Here is a 14,231-nt window from a genome sequence, read left to right on the forward strand (position 1 = left end):
ATCTGGGCAGCTGCTATTTAGAACAAATAATAAGAAAATATTATAAACAGAATTAAATTTTTGATTCATCCTGTATGTTTTCTTATGCCTCTTGTGAAGAAAGAAGTCATTATACACACTTGGCTTACCTAAATTTTGTAGATGGAGCTACAGGGAAACATCTAAAGAAAGGTTATCAACATTCTAAAAATTTTCTCTGCAGAGACCGATTTTAACCATAGTTGCTGAGCTTAGCTTATAATATGTGTATGAAGACTGGTACTATTATAAAACATGAAATATATTATTATTTTTTTCCATTTTGAAACCTATACCAAATTTAAATCAGTGCTACTTATTCTGGTAAATAAAAATGGTACCCTGTTTTAAAGTATTAATCTTTTACAGTGTTTTCTGAAGTAAATGTCATGGTTATTTCTTCCTAAAAATGGCCATTAAAATCCTTTTTCCATGTATTTTCTCATTAGCTAAATAATAAAAAAAAATAATGGGTGTCTCTCGATTTTTCTTCATACAGTTTGGTACTACAGAGTGAAGAAATTTAATAGCAATTTTACTTGTGCCCTCATTATTGGTATGCTGTAGTCATTTTCTACTTTTCAATGACTTTGAAAATGATCTTGTACAGTAGCGGCTTCTTATTATCCAGAAAGGTACTAGAAATAGGTGTAATCTCATTATACTCACAACCACTCAGTAGAAAAATATGTAATATTCATGTGAATATCTGTGAGGTAGTAGGGTATAGTTGAATAGCTTCATTTTCTCTGCTATACGATGGTACAATTACATTTATTTTTTTAAATGACAAACTCATAAAATTATACAGTGACAATCAGCACAAATGCAGAGTTGCCATTTGCGTAGGAGAAATGGGTTACAGGATAAACCTCTAATTTAGCTAATGGAATTTTGAAATAGAGCTTATAACCCAAGTGAAATCAGACACAATGGTCTTAGTTGACTCCATTTTATAATCACTTACATTTTTATTGCTAATTCACCTAATTGAAGTCAGGAGTAAATACACCATTAGCTCTGGATAACTTAGGTTAGGGTTGAATTTTACTGTTACAAGGGATATGTAAATGTCCAAAAGAAAGATGCACAAATATGCTGAGTGTTGTTAGCAACACAAGAAAACAAAGAATTTAAATTACAAGTCTGATTCCTACGTCTAACTGCAGTGTCTTTTGAGATCATTTGTGACTGTTTTTTTTTTTTTTTTTGGTGGATTGGAGATTTATTTAACACGGGCGGGCTCAGAGACCATTTCTCCAAAGATCTGAGCACTGGATGAGAGTGGGAAGGGTAATTTATAGTTGTCAGCTCCCATACCTGGGGGCTGGGTTTCGAATGCGGGGCAAACAGGACAAGAAGAACCTGGAAGAGGAGTCTCTAAGCTAGAGACCAGTCATTTGTGACCTTATTAAATCTATGTTTTAAATAATTTATTTTCTATTGAAGTAATCAACTTGTTTACGTAAGAAAATGAAAACAACAATAAATAATACCTTTTTCTATGATTTCTTAACTAAGCAAATGTATGGATGTTGTAATATCCTAAGTGAGGATTGCGACTTAAAATATTAAAATGAATGTTTCAATATAACAAGAAATACCAGTTGATGAAGTTTGGGGGTGGTGGGGGGCGGAGCTGATGACCAGGAAAATTCTTGAAGACGTCTTTGGTGCAAAACGGTGATTTTATTAAAGCATGGGGATAGGACCCATGAGCTGGGAGAGCTGCACTCTAAGTGTGTGTGTGTGGGGGGGGGTGACTATTTTATGGTGTTAAGGGAAGTAAAGTCAGGAGGGAGTTTCCAAAGAGACTTTCACATGCTAAAGACTTACTAAAGACCTAGCTATTGTCAAGCTAAAGTTGTTTTTCCCTCTAGCAAAGCTTTAACATTAAGACAGTAGGGAGTTTCTGGACTTTAGGCCATTGATGGGATTGCTTTTTCTTGTAAACTGGTGGAAGTTCTTATCAGTTTAATAATTTTTTTTTCCTCTTTTTCTGTTTTGGGGTAGCCAGAAGTGTCCAAGGAATATCATATGTGGCCCACCTGGGGTGTGGGGGGGTGCTGTTAGACTGCACTCTGCCCTCAGGTCGCCCCACGCTCCCTCATCACCAATATTAACTAATTCATTAATTTGGGGCAAAAATAATATTTACAATTTTAATAAAACAACACAAATTTTAATTATATTAAACATCAATTAAAATAATGAAATTTGTCCATTATTACCAGATCTTGTGACCTATTTCTATCTCGTATCTCCAAAATATTAAAAATATTGGTAACAGCACAGAAACAACATGCTAAAAACCTGGAAGTACCTTTACAAATCTAACTTAAAGAGCACACACTTTCTTTAAATTGTCAAAAGCTTCAAAAAATTGTATTGAGTAAAAAAGGCTAGCACTTACTGAAGTTATTATTCCAGGATGTATACAAAGCACATTTTATACATTTTCTCATTTCTCACAAACCTTGTGATAGAGAAACTGCTATTAACTCTGTTATGGAGATGAAGAAACAAATCAGATACCTAGAGAGGTACTGTGGCCTACCAGTGTTAGAGAAGTTCTAAGTGAGGGCAGTGGCGTTTAAGCCTACACGGTGCTCCTGTAACCCTTCTTCTTAACCACTTTCCTCCCATATAGTGTAATGTGGATGAGATCACATTACACTATATGTGTATGAGGTAAACCTGTTGATTTTAAGAAAGAGAAAAATAAATTAGGATCACCTTAAAAAAATTATATACCGTATTCCTTGCTATTCTGCCATTTTTGAATGGGTTACAGGCACACATGTAAATAGGTGTGTTTTGAGTATTTATTAAAAATAAGGATTGAAATAATCTTGTCATCAAACAAAAACCAATGATTATCTCAGTTATTAACCAGTCTTCCAGCCTCGGTGAGGAATTTCTGCATCATATAACTTTTCATTCATTGCTAGGCCAATTTTGCTGCTTACCATATGTGATGTCTGCTAGGAAAATATGACTAATTATAATAAAGATTTCCTTTAACAGTAGCATCATTAATTTCCATCAGTATATTTAGTGTCACTTTATATTAGGCCAGGTTTCCATTGCTTAAGGTTAATATCTAATATATCTATTAACGTCTAATAATATATATTATATACAGTGAGGATTATTATAGGAGAGATAAAAAGAATATAATGAACTAGTTCATTTCAAGTTTAAATATTTACTCAGGATTCTGGAGCTTGAGCTCCATCCTGCCCCCCACCCCTACCCTCCACCCTTTGCCTCAGGCTCTGTGCTAACAGCAGGGTGCCTACTTGGGATTCTCTCTCTCCCTCGCGCTCTCTCTCTCTCTCTGCCCCTCCGCTGCTCATGCTCTTTCTCTATCTCTCTCTCTCTTTCTCTGTCTCTCAAAATAAATAAATAAGTAAATATTTAAATATTTACTCAACTACATTCTGCTGAGGTAATTTTTTAAATCTGCGTTTGAAAGAGGCAAACGGGCATTGTTTGTATGGCCTATGATAAATATGAACCAAAAATACTTTCATAACTTGGTTTTTGTGTGATAGGTTTTATGATCATGTATTCACTAGAATATTATAACCCAAATAACATGACAAACAACTGGGACAATAATGGCAGGAACTAGAAGATAACTAGCATCTTTATCCTACCTCAGGATCAAAAGAACTTGAATCTGTTTCTAGACCATGTTTTCATGATGAAAAGTGTTTCTGGGTGATTTAGTTTTTCTTTCTATGGTAAAACTGAATCAAATCTCCCATTTGATTACATGGGAAACATCACACAGGTGGCTGAAATTATTATATCAAATCTGCCTCAATGAAGACATGACCTTCATAAATTTCAGGCAAATGACTATAATAAATTTTGTTTTATGCTATATTCATAGAATGAGATATTCTGAATAATGAAGTAGTAATCGTGAATAGATAAATGTGACAAAACTAACATGAAAGGACAAACACCATTTTATACATCGCAAAGTACTTCCCTTCTAATTTTCAAAGAACAGAAAGAAAATGTTTGATAAAAGAACATGCAAATGTATTAGTTAGAACTTCAGAATTTCTAGATCAGTGAGAAATTCAATTTTGTTGTGTTATAGTATTCTCAGAAACTGGCATTTTCATACATCCTAACAGCCAATATTGCCGTTTTTAGCATTTAAAACAAATAATTGTGGGTAATGTATACTTCCTTTGGCCATAGGAAAGGATAATTAAATTATATAAAATAAATCAGTCATGAAAGATTTTTTTTTAACTTTTGCAACTTCACATAAAATAATAAAACTATTAAGTAGCCATTATCTAAATCTCATTTTTAGATCTTGGTTATTTAAAGAATTTCTTCATTTTTGTGTATTTCTTCTCTGATTATGGCTATTTTTATCAGTTTTGTTATTTTCCTATTAAGTAGTTATCAATCAACACTTGAGTCACACGCTTTTATTCCTTGAAAATTTCAGCTTTCCAACACTTCCTTTCTTTTTTTTTTAATGTTTTTTAATGTTTATTTTTGACAGAGAGAGACAGAGCATGAGTGGGGGAGGGGCAGAGAGAGAGGGAGACACAGAATCTGAAACAGGCTCCAGGCCCTGAGCTGTCAGCATAGAGCCCGAAGTGGGGCTCGAAATCAAGGACCGCGAGATCATGACCTGAGCCGAAGTCGGACGGCTCAACCGACTGAGCCACCCAGGGGCCCCCAACACTATTCCTTTCTTAATTCAATCTCAGGAACTTTTCTTATTTAATGATCTTGTCCTCTACCATATAGCATCTACCTGTAATATTTGACAATGTTGAATTTACCTAAAACCCTGTGTTTCTGAAAAACAATGGAAGTTAAAGGAATCCCTCCCTATCTCCTACCTCCAGATTCCTGTATCTTTGTTTCACAAATGATTAGTTAAACTGCTTAATCTTCACTGATCAATAGAAATACAATTCTTGTTAGCCAAGCTGTGATTAAGATTATCTCCTTCCCTGAATTTTGACAACCTTTAAGCCGAGCAGGCAAACAACCCTTCCCAAGGGGATGATCTCCCCGACTCTCCACTCCTGGTAACTTCCTGTGGTCTAGTTCCCCCTCAGGTCACTCTTTCATGGCTTTTCCCCATCTCATTCTTTCTAGCCTTGTTCACTCCGTATAAAAGAAAAACTCTTTGTGCCTAACCCTGAAATGCCTGCAAATCTTGTGACAGCTTCTCTGATTCTGGTAGTGCAGAGCATTTCCTACTCAGTAGTGCCTCTCTACTCCCTTACAATAATTCTTTCAAATAAAATCTCATCTTCTCAGGTCTGAATTTGTTTTTTATTTGATATACCCTACATTTTTGTTATTACTGAAGTTAAGCTTCCACAGTATGTTTCAAGAATCCCAGCGTGTTATTGCTTTCCAAACCTCTCCTCTGAATTGCCCTGATCACAGCAGTCCTTGGGCCTCACTATGTTTTAGTGTCAGTAATATCACCTTTTGCTCCTCACTCTTCTCAGGGGTCCCTGTTTCTCCTTAAATACCATGATAGATTATTATAATGACACTTTTTGGGGACATCTCTTCAACTTGCTTGCTGCTCTTTTGTTTATTCATATTCATTTTGTAATAGTTTAAGTCCATCTCTATTTAACTGACTGGAAAGAAATGCTCTGCCATGCCGACTGTCCTGACTTTTCTTTCATGATCACTAATTGCAAGTGGGCTTTCAATGTTGCCAAGCAATCATACCATATTTTGTCCAATACATTCCCTCTCTAGCACTTTTAAATGACTGCTTTATGTTTCTACTCTTTCCTTAAACTAAGAGTACCACCTCCTTATCTGTGCTCTCAGAGAATAACCTTGCTTCCCACTTGACAAAGAAAATTATCACAATCATGAGAGAACTTCCAGAGAAGCTTACAACGCAACTTTAAATACCTGCTAGCTTCTGGCCCTGCATTTTGTGCCTTCCTTTCTAACGTAAGAAATAAACCTTTCTGCATCCTTAGACCCCTTCAGTTGTGCAATACATCTTATCTTCCTTTCTCAAGGACATTGTTAGAGCAATTTATTATTTTCTCTCTTGCAACATCAAGTGGATACTTCTCCAATTCCCACCAGCATACAGGCATGCTATTATTTCACCCACGTTGAAAAAAACTTTAACAAAATAAAATACAAAATCTCTCTTTACTACCTTAGACTGTGTGTTCATTCTCTGGTCCTTTTTATAACAAATTACTTCCAGCTATATATGTACTTACTCTTCTGATTCTACTCCTCCCGTTTCCTTTTTGAAGTTGCCCAATCAGAATTTAACCCCATAATGTTACCAACACTACTTTTGTTAAGGTTATGGATAACTTACATCTTTATAAATCTATTTGTCAATTCTTGATCTTTCTTTTATTTGACTTATCAGCAGTGTTTGTTATTATCATTCACTCCTCTTTGGAGCACTTTTATTTGATTTCTAAAATTCTACACTTTCTCCTAACTTGATTGCAGTTTACTTTATCAGTTTCTACTTATCCAACATCTTAACTTAGGAATGCCTTAACACTATATTCTTGGACTTTTCCCCTTCTGTATATTCATTTACTAGCATTTAGTTCCATTGCTTTAAATAAGTGTTTTTATAATGATAACTTCCAAGCTTGTGTCTGCATCCTAGACTTTTCTCTGAACTCCAGATGTTTAATCCCACTGCTTACTCAGTATCTCCACTTGGATATCTTTTAGATATCTGAGAGTTAATATTTCCGTAATTCTTTATCCTCCAAATCCTCTCAGCCTTCTGTATTTTCCATTTCTGTTAATGGTACTGACATCTTTCCATTTGTTCAAAATGGAAACCCTTGTAAAAGACTTTGAGCTTACTCTTTCTTTCACACTTAACATTTTACCCAACAAAAATTATGTTGGTTCTAACTTTGAATTGTAGCTAAATTTGTCAGAATTTGTATCTCAGAACTCCATGAAAATAGATGGCCTCATAACATAAGTGGTGTTTTATGTTGGGATTCCAAGAATTATGCTGAACTAGAAGCATAATACACCTGCTGTCCCTAATCAGCTTTCTTTGCTTGAATGGGCCAGCAAACATTAAATCCTAAAATCTGAATAATGAGAAACAAGAATAAGAGTGTCCCTGGTGTCTTTCAGAAGCAAATGAAAACATGATAATAAGGAAATAATAGAAGTTAAAGATAATTTTTACATGTAAGTTTTTCACATGTCCAGAACCCAATCCAAGATAAAATAATACGTGAGAAGACCCAACACACATGCACACCCAAATAAAACCAGCAAAATACTCCTATTAGATATTGGGTGATTAGATATTGGCACTTTAGATATTGGGTGATTTAGACATAGACTGTAATACTGTTTTGCTTACTATAAATAAGAATATAAACACAAACATGTATTTCAGCATAGAGCTAGAAAATATAAAGATGACATGGATTTTTAAAATAAACAAATAGAAATGCTAGAGTGAAAGTTGAAGTTACTGATTATGAAAATCGGTTAGAATGAGGCATAGGTACCAAAAGGAAAGAAAGTCAAGAAAAGAGGTAAGAGACATAGAGAATACATTGTGAAGTTCTATTGTTTGATTCTTTAGAAAGACTGAAAAACATAAGCAAAAGTAGTAACTAAAGAAATAATGTCTGATAATTTAATACATAATAAAAGACATCAATCCACAAAAGGAAGAACTCCAATATCTCAAAGAAGATAGATCCAGAAAGGTATCCACAAGAGATGGATATAATAGAGGAAATTGTTAAAAAACAAAGAAAAAGGGAAGGCCATTTACTTTGAAAGTAGCAAGTTGCCTTTGGTTAACTATTAGATTGTACTTTTGTCAACAATGAGAAACACAAGATAATGGGATGGTATTTTCCATTTGCTATAAAACAATTACCCAATATGAATTCCAATTATAAAAAGAACTCTCAAGTATTAAAAGTAAAATAAAGATTCTTTTAGACAAAAAAAAGTTTGGAAATGTTTGTAATCAGCACCTCACACACACAAAAAATAATAATAAAGGACTCTCTTGAGGCAGAATAAATATCCTCCTAAATGGAAGATTAGAATAGCAGGAAGAAATGAAGAGTTACAAAAAAGGTAAATATGCAGCTAAATCCAGATATTCCATTGATTTTATCAAATACTAAAGGTGTCTGCTGTTGAATATACAAAGTCATATATATGTAATCTAAATACAGTATAGTGTCACATAAACAGCACATAATTGTGAAAGTAAATAACAGAGTTAAAGTGTCCTGTGGTTCTTGCATTGTATATAGTGTCAAAGTACCAATTAAATTTATCTTTACTAGATCAAGGATGAATGTTGTAACACATACAAAACCACACACAAAAAAGTGAGATTAAATCCCAAAATAACTTCAAAAGAAAGGGAATAATCACATTTATTTAATAAAGAATGCAGGAGAACAGATAAAAGCTTAGAGAGATGTGGTTGCCATGCAAATCAGGATAGGGTTTAGATTTAGGACGGACAGAAGGGTCACAATGGAAGGTGCTCCTCACGTATTACATAGATCTGACCTTGTTGTTGTTACATAGGTGTTTAGTTGGTAATTTATTAAGTGCTGAATATGTATGCTGACTTTTTTAAAAAGAGTTATATCTTACAATTTAGAGGACAAAGGTATTAAGGGAATATCCTTGATACTTTAAGACCATATTTCTAGAAATCTAGAAATATGAAAAAATTTCTAGAAATATTAGTATTTCTACTATTATTGATTCTATAAATGTTGTCTCTATTTCTTATTTGAATTTGCTGACATATAGGGCAGGTTTTTAACAAGTTACCTGTTGAATTTCCTCACATTGTTTCATATTGATTTTTCTGATGTTTACAGATCTGTGATATGCCTGAAATAATAGCAATGCTTAGAAAATTATTCTGTTCAAATTGACTGTCCAGGTATAAGTATGTTTTAAGTTAAATACAGGCAATTCTCATTATTCACAGTAGTTGTGTTCTATAAAATTGCTTCAAATAATAAATTAGTGAATAATAATTGATTGCTCTTAAAGGAAATACTCTTAAATTCACTCTTAATGGAGTTAAATTCATGCAAATCTCTGATCACATTTTTATCACCTGATCAGTATATAAGTTTGTTTTATGAGTGTTTCTGCTTACCTTATTTAAAATATATCATTGATTCATTAACACTGAACTTGGTACTGATGAAGTTTTGGGGTGATGGGGGGGTTCGTGGGGTCTGGAGCCGATGGCACAGAATTCTTGAGGAGGTCTTTGGTGCAAAAAGGTGGTTTTCTTAAAGTACAGGGACAGGACTCATGGGCAGGACTCAAGAGCTGCACTGGGGTCCTGACAGGTAACTCATTATGTACCCTCAGGTTGGGAAGGGATCAGGGATAGAGTAAGTCTGTAAGGAATTTGGGGAGCAAGGTTTCCAGGACCTTGAGGGGCTAAATGTTGCTAGGGAAATACCATTTATTGCCATTTAATAAAACTGCAGTCCTGAGACCCTTCAGATGTATATCAGGAGGCCATAAGCTTGGGATATGATTGCCAGCATATATCTTGGGACATCAAAGTATAGGAAGTAAATTTACAGGATCCTTGAGGTTGGGACAATGTTAAGCCAAGGTTCTCTTTTGCCCCTAGCAAAATGTCATCATTGAGGCAGTTGAGCTCCTTTAGAAGGAAGTCACTTGGGCAGTCTCAAGGACTTGTCAATGGGCTGTAGGCAATAAGGGAATTTAGTTTTTCATTTGCCTTAGTTTCCCACATTACCAAGGCAAGCACTTAAACTCCTTTCCTTTGTTCTTGGGTAGCTGGGAGTGTCGGAAGAATATCACACATAATCCACCTGGACGGGGTTGTACCAACCTGTATTTTGCCCTCAGCCTGCCTCATGTTCCGTCATCAGTATTATAAGTCATGCTTGAATGAAGCTTATCTAACACATGTATATTCTCTTTAAGGCACACACAGCATTCTGGTGTTTATGGAGAGCAGTTCACTATGATGGGTAAAAATCAATTTAAACAACAAAATCACCACCACCAACAATGAAAATGTGAAAAAAGTGGCACTAAGTAAACCACACACACACACACACACACACACACACACACACACACGCACACACTCACACACGCACAAACATGTTTATTCTATGGAGTCTGAAATAAGAAGGCAAAACATCACCTTTGCCAGCCTCACCTGTAAAGGCATGGATGTGACTCATTTTTATTTTTTCAATCTTCTTTTATATCTTCAGGAAGGAAGAATTTCCTCTGCCTTTCAAGGTCTTTTTAGCTGGATTAAGAATCAAATTGATGGGTCTCAGATTAATAGGAGAAAATCAAATTTAATTTCATGTGTACAAGAACTCCATTGAGACATGAAACTCCAAAGACAGCCAGACAACATGAGATATATGTGTCATTATGAACTAATGAAAATGGGGTAGGTGTCTGGGACCTCAAAGGGAAGGAATGCAATTTACAGCAAGATGAAAAAGAGTAAATGGTAAACAAATTAACAATGGGACATAGTGGACTTTGGTCAAAAGGCCTAGCTAGCGGGGTGCCTGGGTGGCTGAATTGGTTAAGCCTCCAGCTCTTGACTTTGGCTCAGGTCATGATCTCACAGTTTGGGAGATTGAGCCCCATGTTGGGCTCCGTGCTGACCTTGCAGAGCCTGCTTGGGATCCTCCCTTTCTGCTACTCTTCCCTGCTCTTGCTCTCTCTCTCTCTCAAAATAAATAAATTTAAAAAAAAAAGACCTTACTAGCTTCCTCCCTATATATCATACCTACTTCATATTGTAATGTAGTTATCTAAGGTGACAGCTGTCTTCATAGAGCAGGTCCTCTATCTAAATCTTTTGGACAGTTGGGGAGGAAAAGAGCTTTTCCTAAATTTGCTGGGTTTTGATTGCTTTTAACTCAAAATAATCATCATGCTAAACTGGCCCATCCAGGGGCAGCCTGCTTTTGACCCCTACATTATACATAAAAAGGAATTGAATTATCTTAAAATTTCAGAATGCTTCCCTTCTATTCAAGTAATTAAAATTGCCTTATTTTCTTCTTTTATATTAAGACTTAAACTCATCAGTTAAAAAATATAAAATTAGTGTTATGGTCAGCACATTGTAATACTACTAAAACAAAAGATGACAGTGCTAAATGTTTTTCGAGGATATAAATAGTTAGATTACCAGTGAAACATTTTGTGACCACTGACATTTTATTTGATTCCCTAGAATGATCACTGTAGGTTAAAGGAGCACACTTTGAAAATGAATAGGCTAATTAGAAGCATTTAAATTTTAGTTGCTCTGAAATATGCAATTGATGTTTTTCATTGCCTCTTCCTGTTTTATAATACAATGGGATACTCATTCATCTTTTCAACAGAAACTTTGACATATTGTATATGCAATGTTAATCTACAAGTTAGGTAGTAGCAGTATTATTTTCATTCTGTAGTACATTATTTGAAATAAGTTACTAGGATGCCTAGACAGGGGTAGGATTGTATAATTAGGTTTGGCCACACAGATAGAATGAATTGTTAGCACATGTGATTTGAAGGGTAATTGAGGTGCCTACAGATATATCCTGGAAGAATTTTCCTTAGACTTGAAGGAGAGCAGAATTTTCCACCCCAAAATATGCCACTTGGCATGAGGATTAATCTGAACTAAATGTAATCAAAACCCAGTATATTCAGGAAAAGTTATCTTCCTCCAGCTCAGCTGTCTAAATTTACATTGGAAAGGGACCCTGGAAGTACCAGGAAGGGCGCTATAATGGGACATACCTCTTTACCTAAGAAACTTATCTTCATAATAAAGCAACCTTTGTTTTCCAAACATCTCATCTGCTTCCCTGTGAATGGTCTTTCTTCCCTTTGTAGCTCCAGACTCCTACCGGCTCCTTAGCTCAAGATGTTATACGTCTCAGTTACCTGCCTTTTGAGTCTTCATATCTCTTTGTGAGGCTCCCATAGGTACATAATTAAATTTCTTTTTCTTCCATTAATTTATCTTATTTTTTTAATTGTTTGACCAGCTAGAGAATCTAGAGGGTAAAAGCAAAAATTTTCCTCCCCAATGGAGTCACTTCTTTGATTTATCACTGAGTGTCACTGAAAAAAAATCACTAAAATGACAACCTGGGGATGATAACAAACCAGTCCTCACTAGCTACTTTCAAACATTTTCAGTATTAGTTTACCATATCAATTACCAGCCATCTGCAAAGCCTCTATTATGGAAGTAGAGCCTCTACTATGGCTTATGGAAAGGTCCAGTTGAGCTTTTAAAAGAGCAAAGGTGTTGGAGCCAAAGAAATCTTTATTTAGATCCAAAAGCATTTGGTGAAAAAAGTATTAATTGATAATGGATTTAAAAAAACAAAAACAACTAGCTACCATGTAAACACAAAAACTTTAATATTTTATATGCTAAATAAAAAAATTAAAATGTAAAAATATACCATTTTCAAGCATGAAATACATCAAATATACAGGAAAAAATCTTCAAAAAAATAGAGGTCCAGTATACAGAAAACTACAAAATGTTACTGAGAAAAAAACTTAAGGAATAACTGAATAAATTGAGGAATATATTATAGTTTTAAACTGGAAGACACATTGAAATGACCTAAAGTCTCCCCAAATTGATCTCTCCCCTCTTAATTCAGTGAACTTGCAAAGTTGAGTCTGTATGTGTGTGTGTCCAATCATTTGTGCGTAAATTTATAAGATAATTTTAAAACTGTGATGGAAATACATATGAAGAACAAAGTGGGAGAATTCGTTCTTATATGTGGAACCTTAATAGAACCCTATACTAGACTAGTTAGTAAAGATACTGCTGTAAAAGGAGACAACACGGCGGAACATAATCGAAATCCAGAGACCAACTCACACATAGTCACCTGATTAAGACAGAGATACCTTGGAGTTTAGAAGAAAGAATGAACATGTGGTCTTTTTCAGTAAATTTTGCTCATCTGTTGGATAAACATATGGAAAATGACTGAAACTTTATTCTTCCTTTCAGCAGTGTGCATTACATATTCAATTCTAAAAAGTAAAACAATGAAGCTACTGGAAGATTATATAGAGGAATATCATTATTATCTTGGAGGAGATACTTTCTGAAAGAAGATATAAAAGAACAAACCATAAAAGAAAGAGAGATAAACTAAGCTTCATTAGAATTTAAAACTTTAGTTCATAAAAAGACAGCTCTTAAGATAGTAAAAAGGCAAGCCATAGAGTAAGAGGCAAAATACTTTGTCAAAAATATATTTAATACAGGATTCATATACAGAATAAATAATATTTCACACTTCAATAAAAAGACAGGTAAACCAAATAAAAACAAAAACAGACAAAATGCTTGAATAGATACTTTAAAAAAGAGGATCTTAATGTCAAATAAGGAAGAGAAAATATGTTCAACATCACTTATCATCAGGGTAATGCAAATTAAAACCAGGATGAGATCAATTTGCAAGCTAACCAGAATGACTAAGTTTTTCTTTTTTTTTTTTAAATTAAAAAAAATGAGTGTAGTTAACAGAATGTCATATTAATTTCAGGTGTACAATACGGTAATTAAACAATTCTGTGTATTAGTATTCATCAAGATAAGTGACTCTTAATCTTCTTCACTATTTCACCCAGCCCCTACCTACCTCCCCTCTGGTAACCATCTGTTTGTTCTGTATAGTTAAAAGTCTGGATTTTTTGGTTTCTCTCTCTCCCTTTTTTCCCCTTTGTTTTGTTTCTTAAATTCCACATATTAATCAAATCATATGGTATTTGTCTTTTGTGACAAGCTTATTTTGCTTACCACTATACTTTCTAGATCTATGTTGTTGCAAATGGCAAGATTTAGTTCTTTTTATGGCTCAATAATATTCCATTGTATATATATACACCACATGTTCTTTAACCATTTATCTGTCAGTGGACACTTGAGCTGCTTCCATAATTTGTCTATTGTAAATTATGCTGTAATAAGCATAGAGGTGCATTAATCTCTTCATATGGGTGTTTTTGTATTCATTGGGTAAATACCTACTAGTGTGATTACTGGATCATGGAGTAGTTCTATTTTTAATCTTTAGAGGAACCTCCATGCTGTCTTCTACTGTGGCTGTACCAGTTTGTGTTTC

At 34.5% G+C, this 14,231-nt stretch overlaps 1 long non-coding RNA gene across 2 annotated transcripts in view; it reads left to right on the top strand.

Annotated features, from left to right (window-relative positions):
* Positions 1 to 14,231, top strand: part of LOC123384391 — a 547,325-nt gene that overhangs the window by 352,376 nt on the left and 180,718 nt on the right. The window lies entirely within an intron of this gene.

This window comes from Felis catus, chromosome A1, assembly GCF_018350175.1.
Source record: "Felis catus isolate Fca126 chromosome A1, F.catus_Fca126_mat1.0, whole genome shotgun sequence".
Lineage (NCBI taxonomy): Eukaryota > Metazoa > Chordata > Mammalia > Carnivora > Felidae > Felis > Felis catus.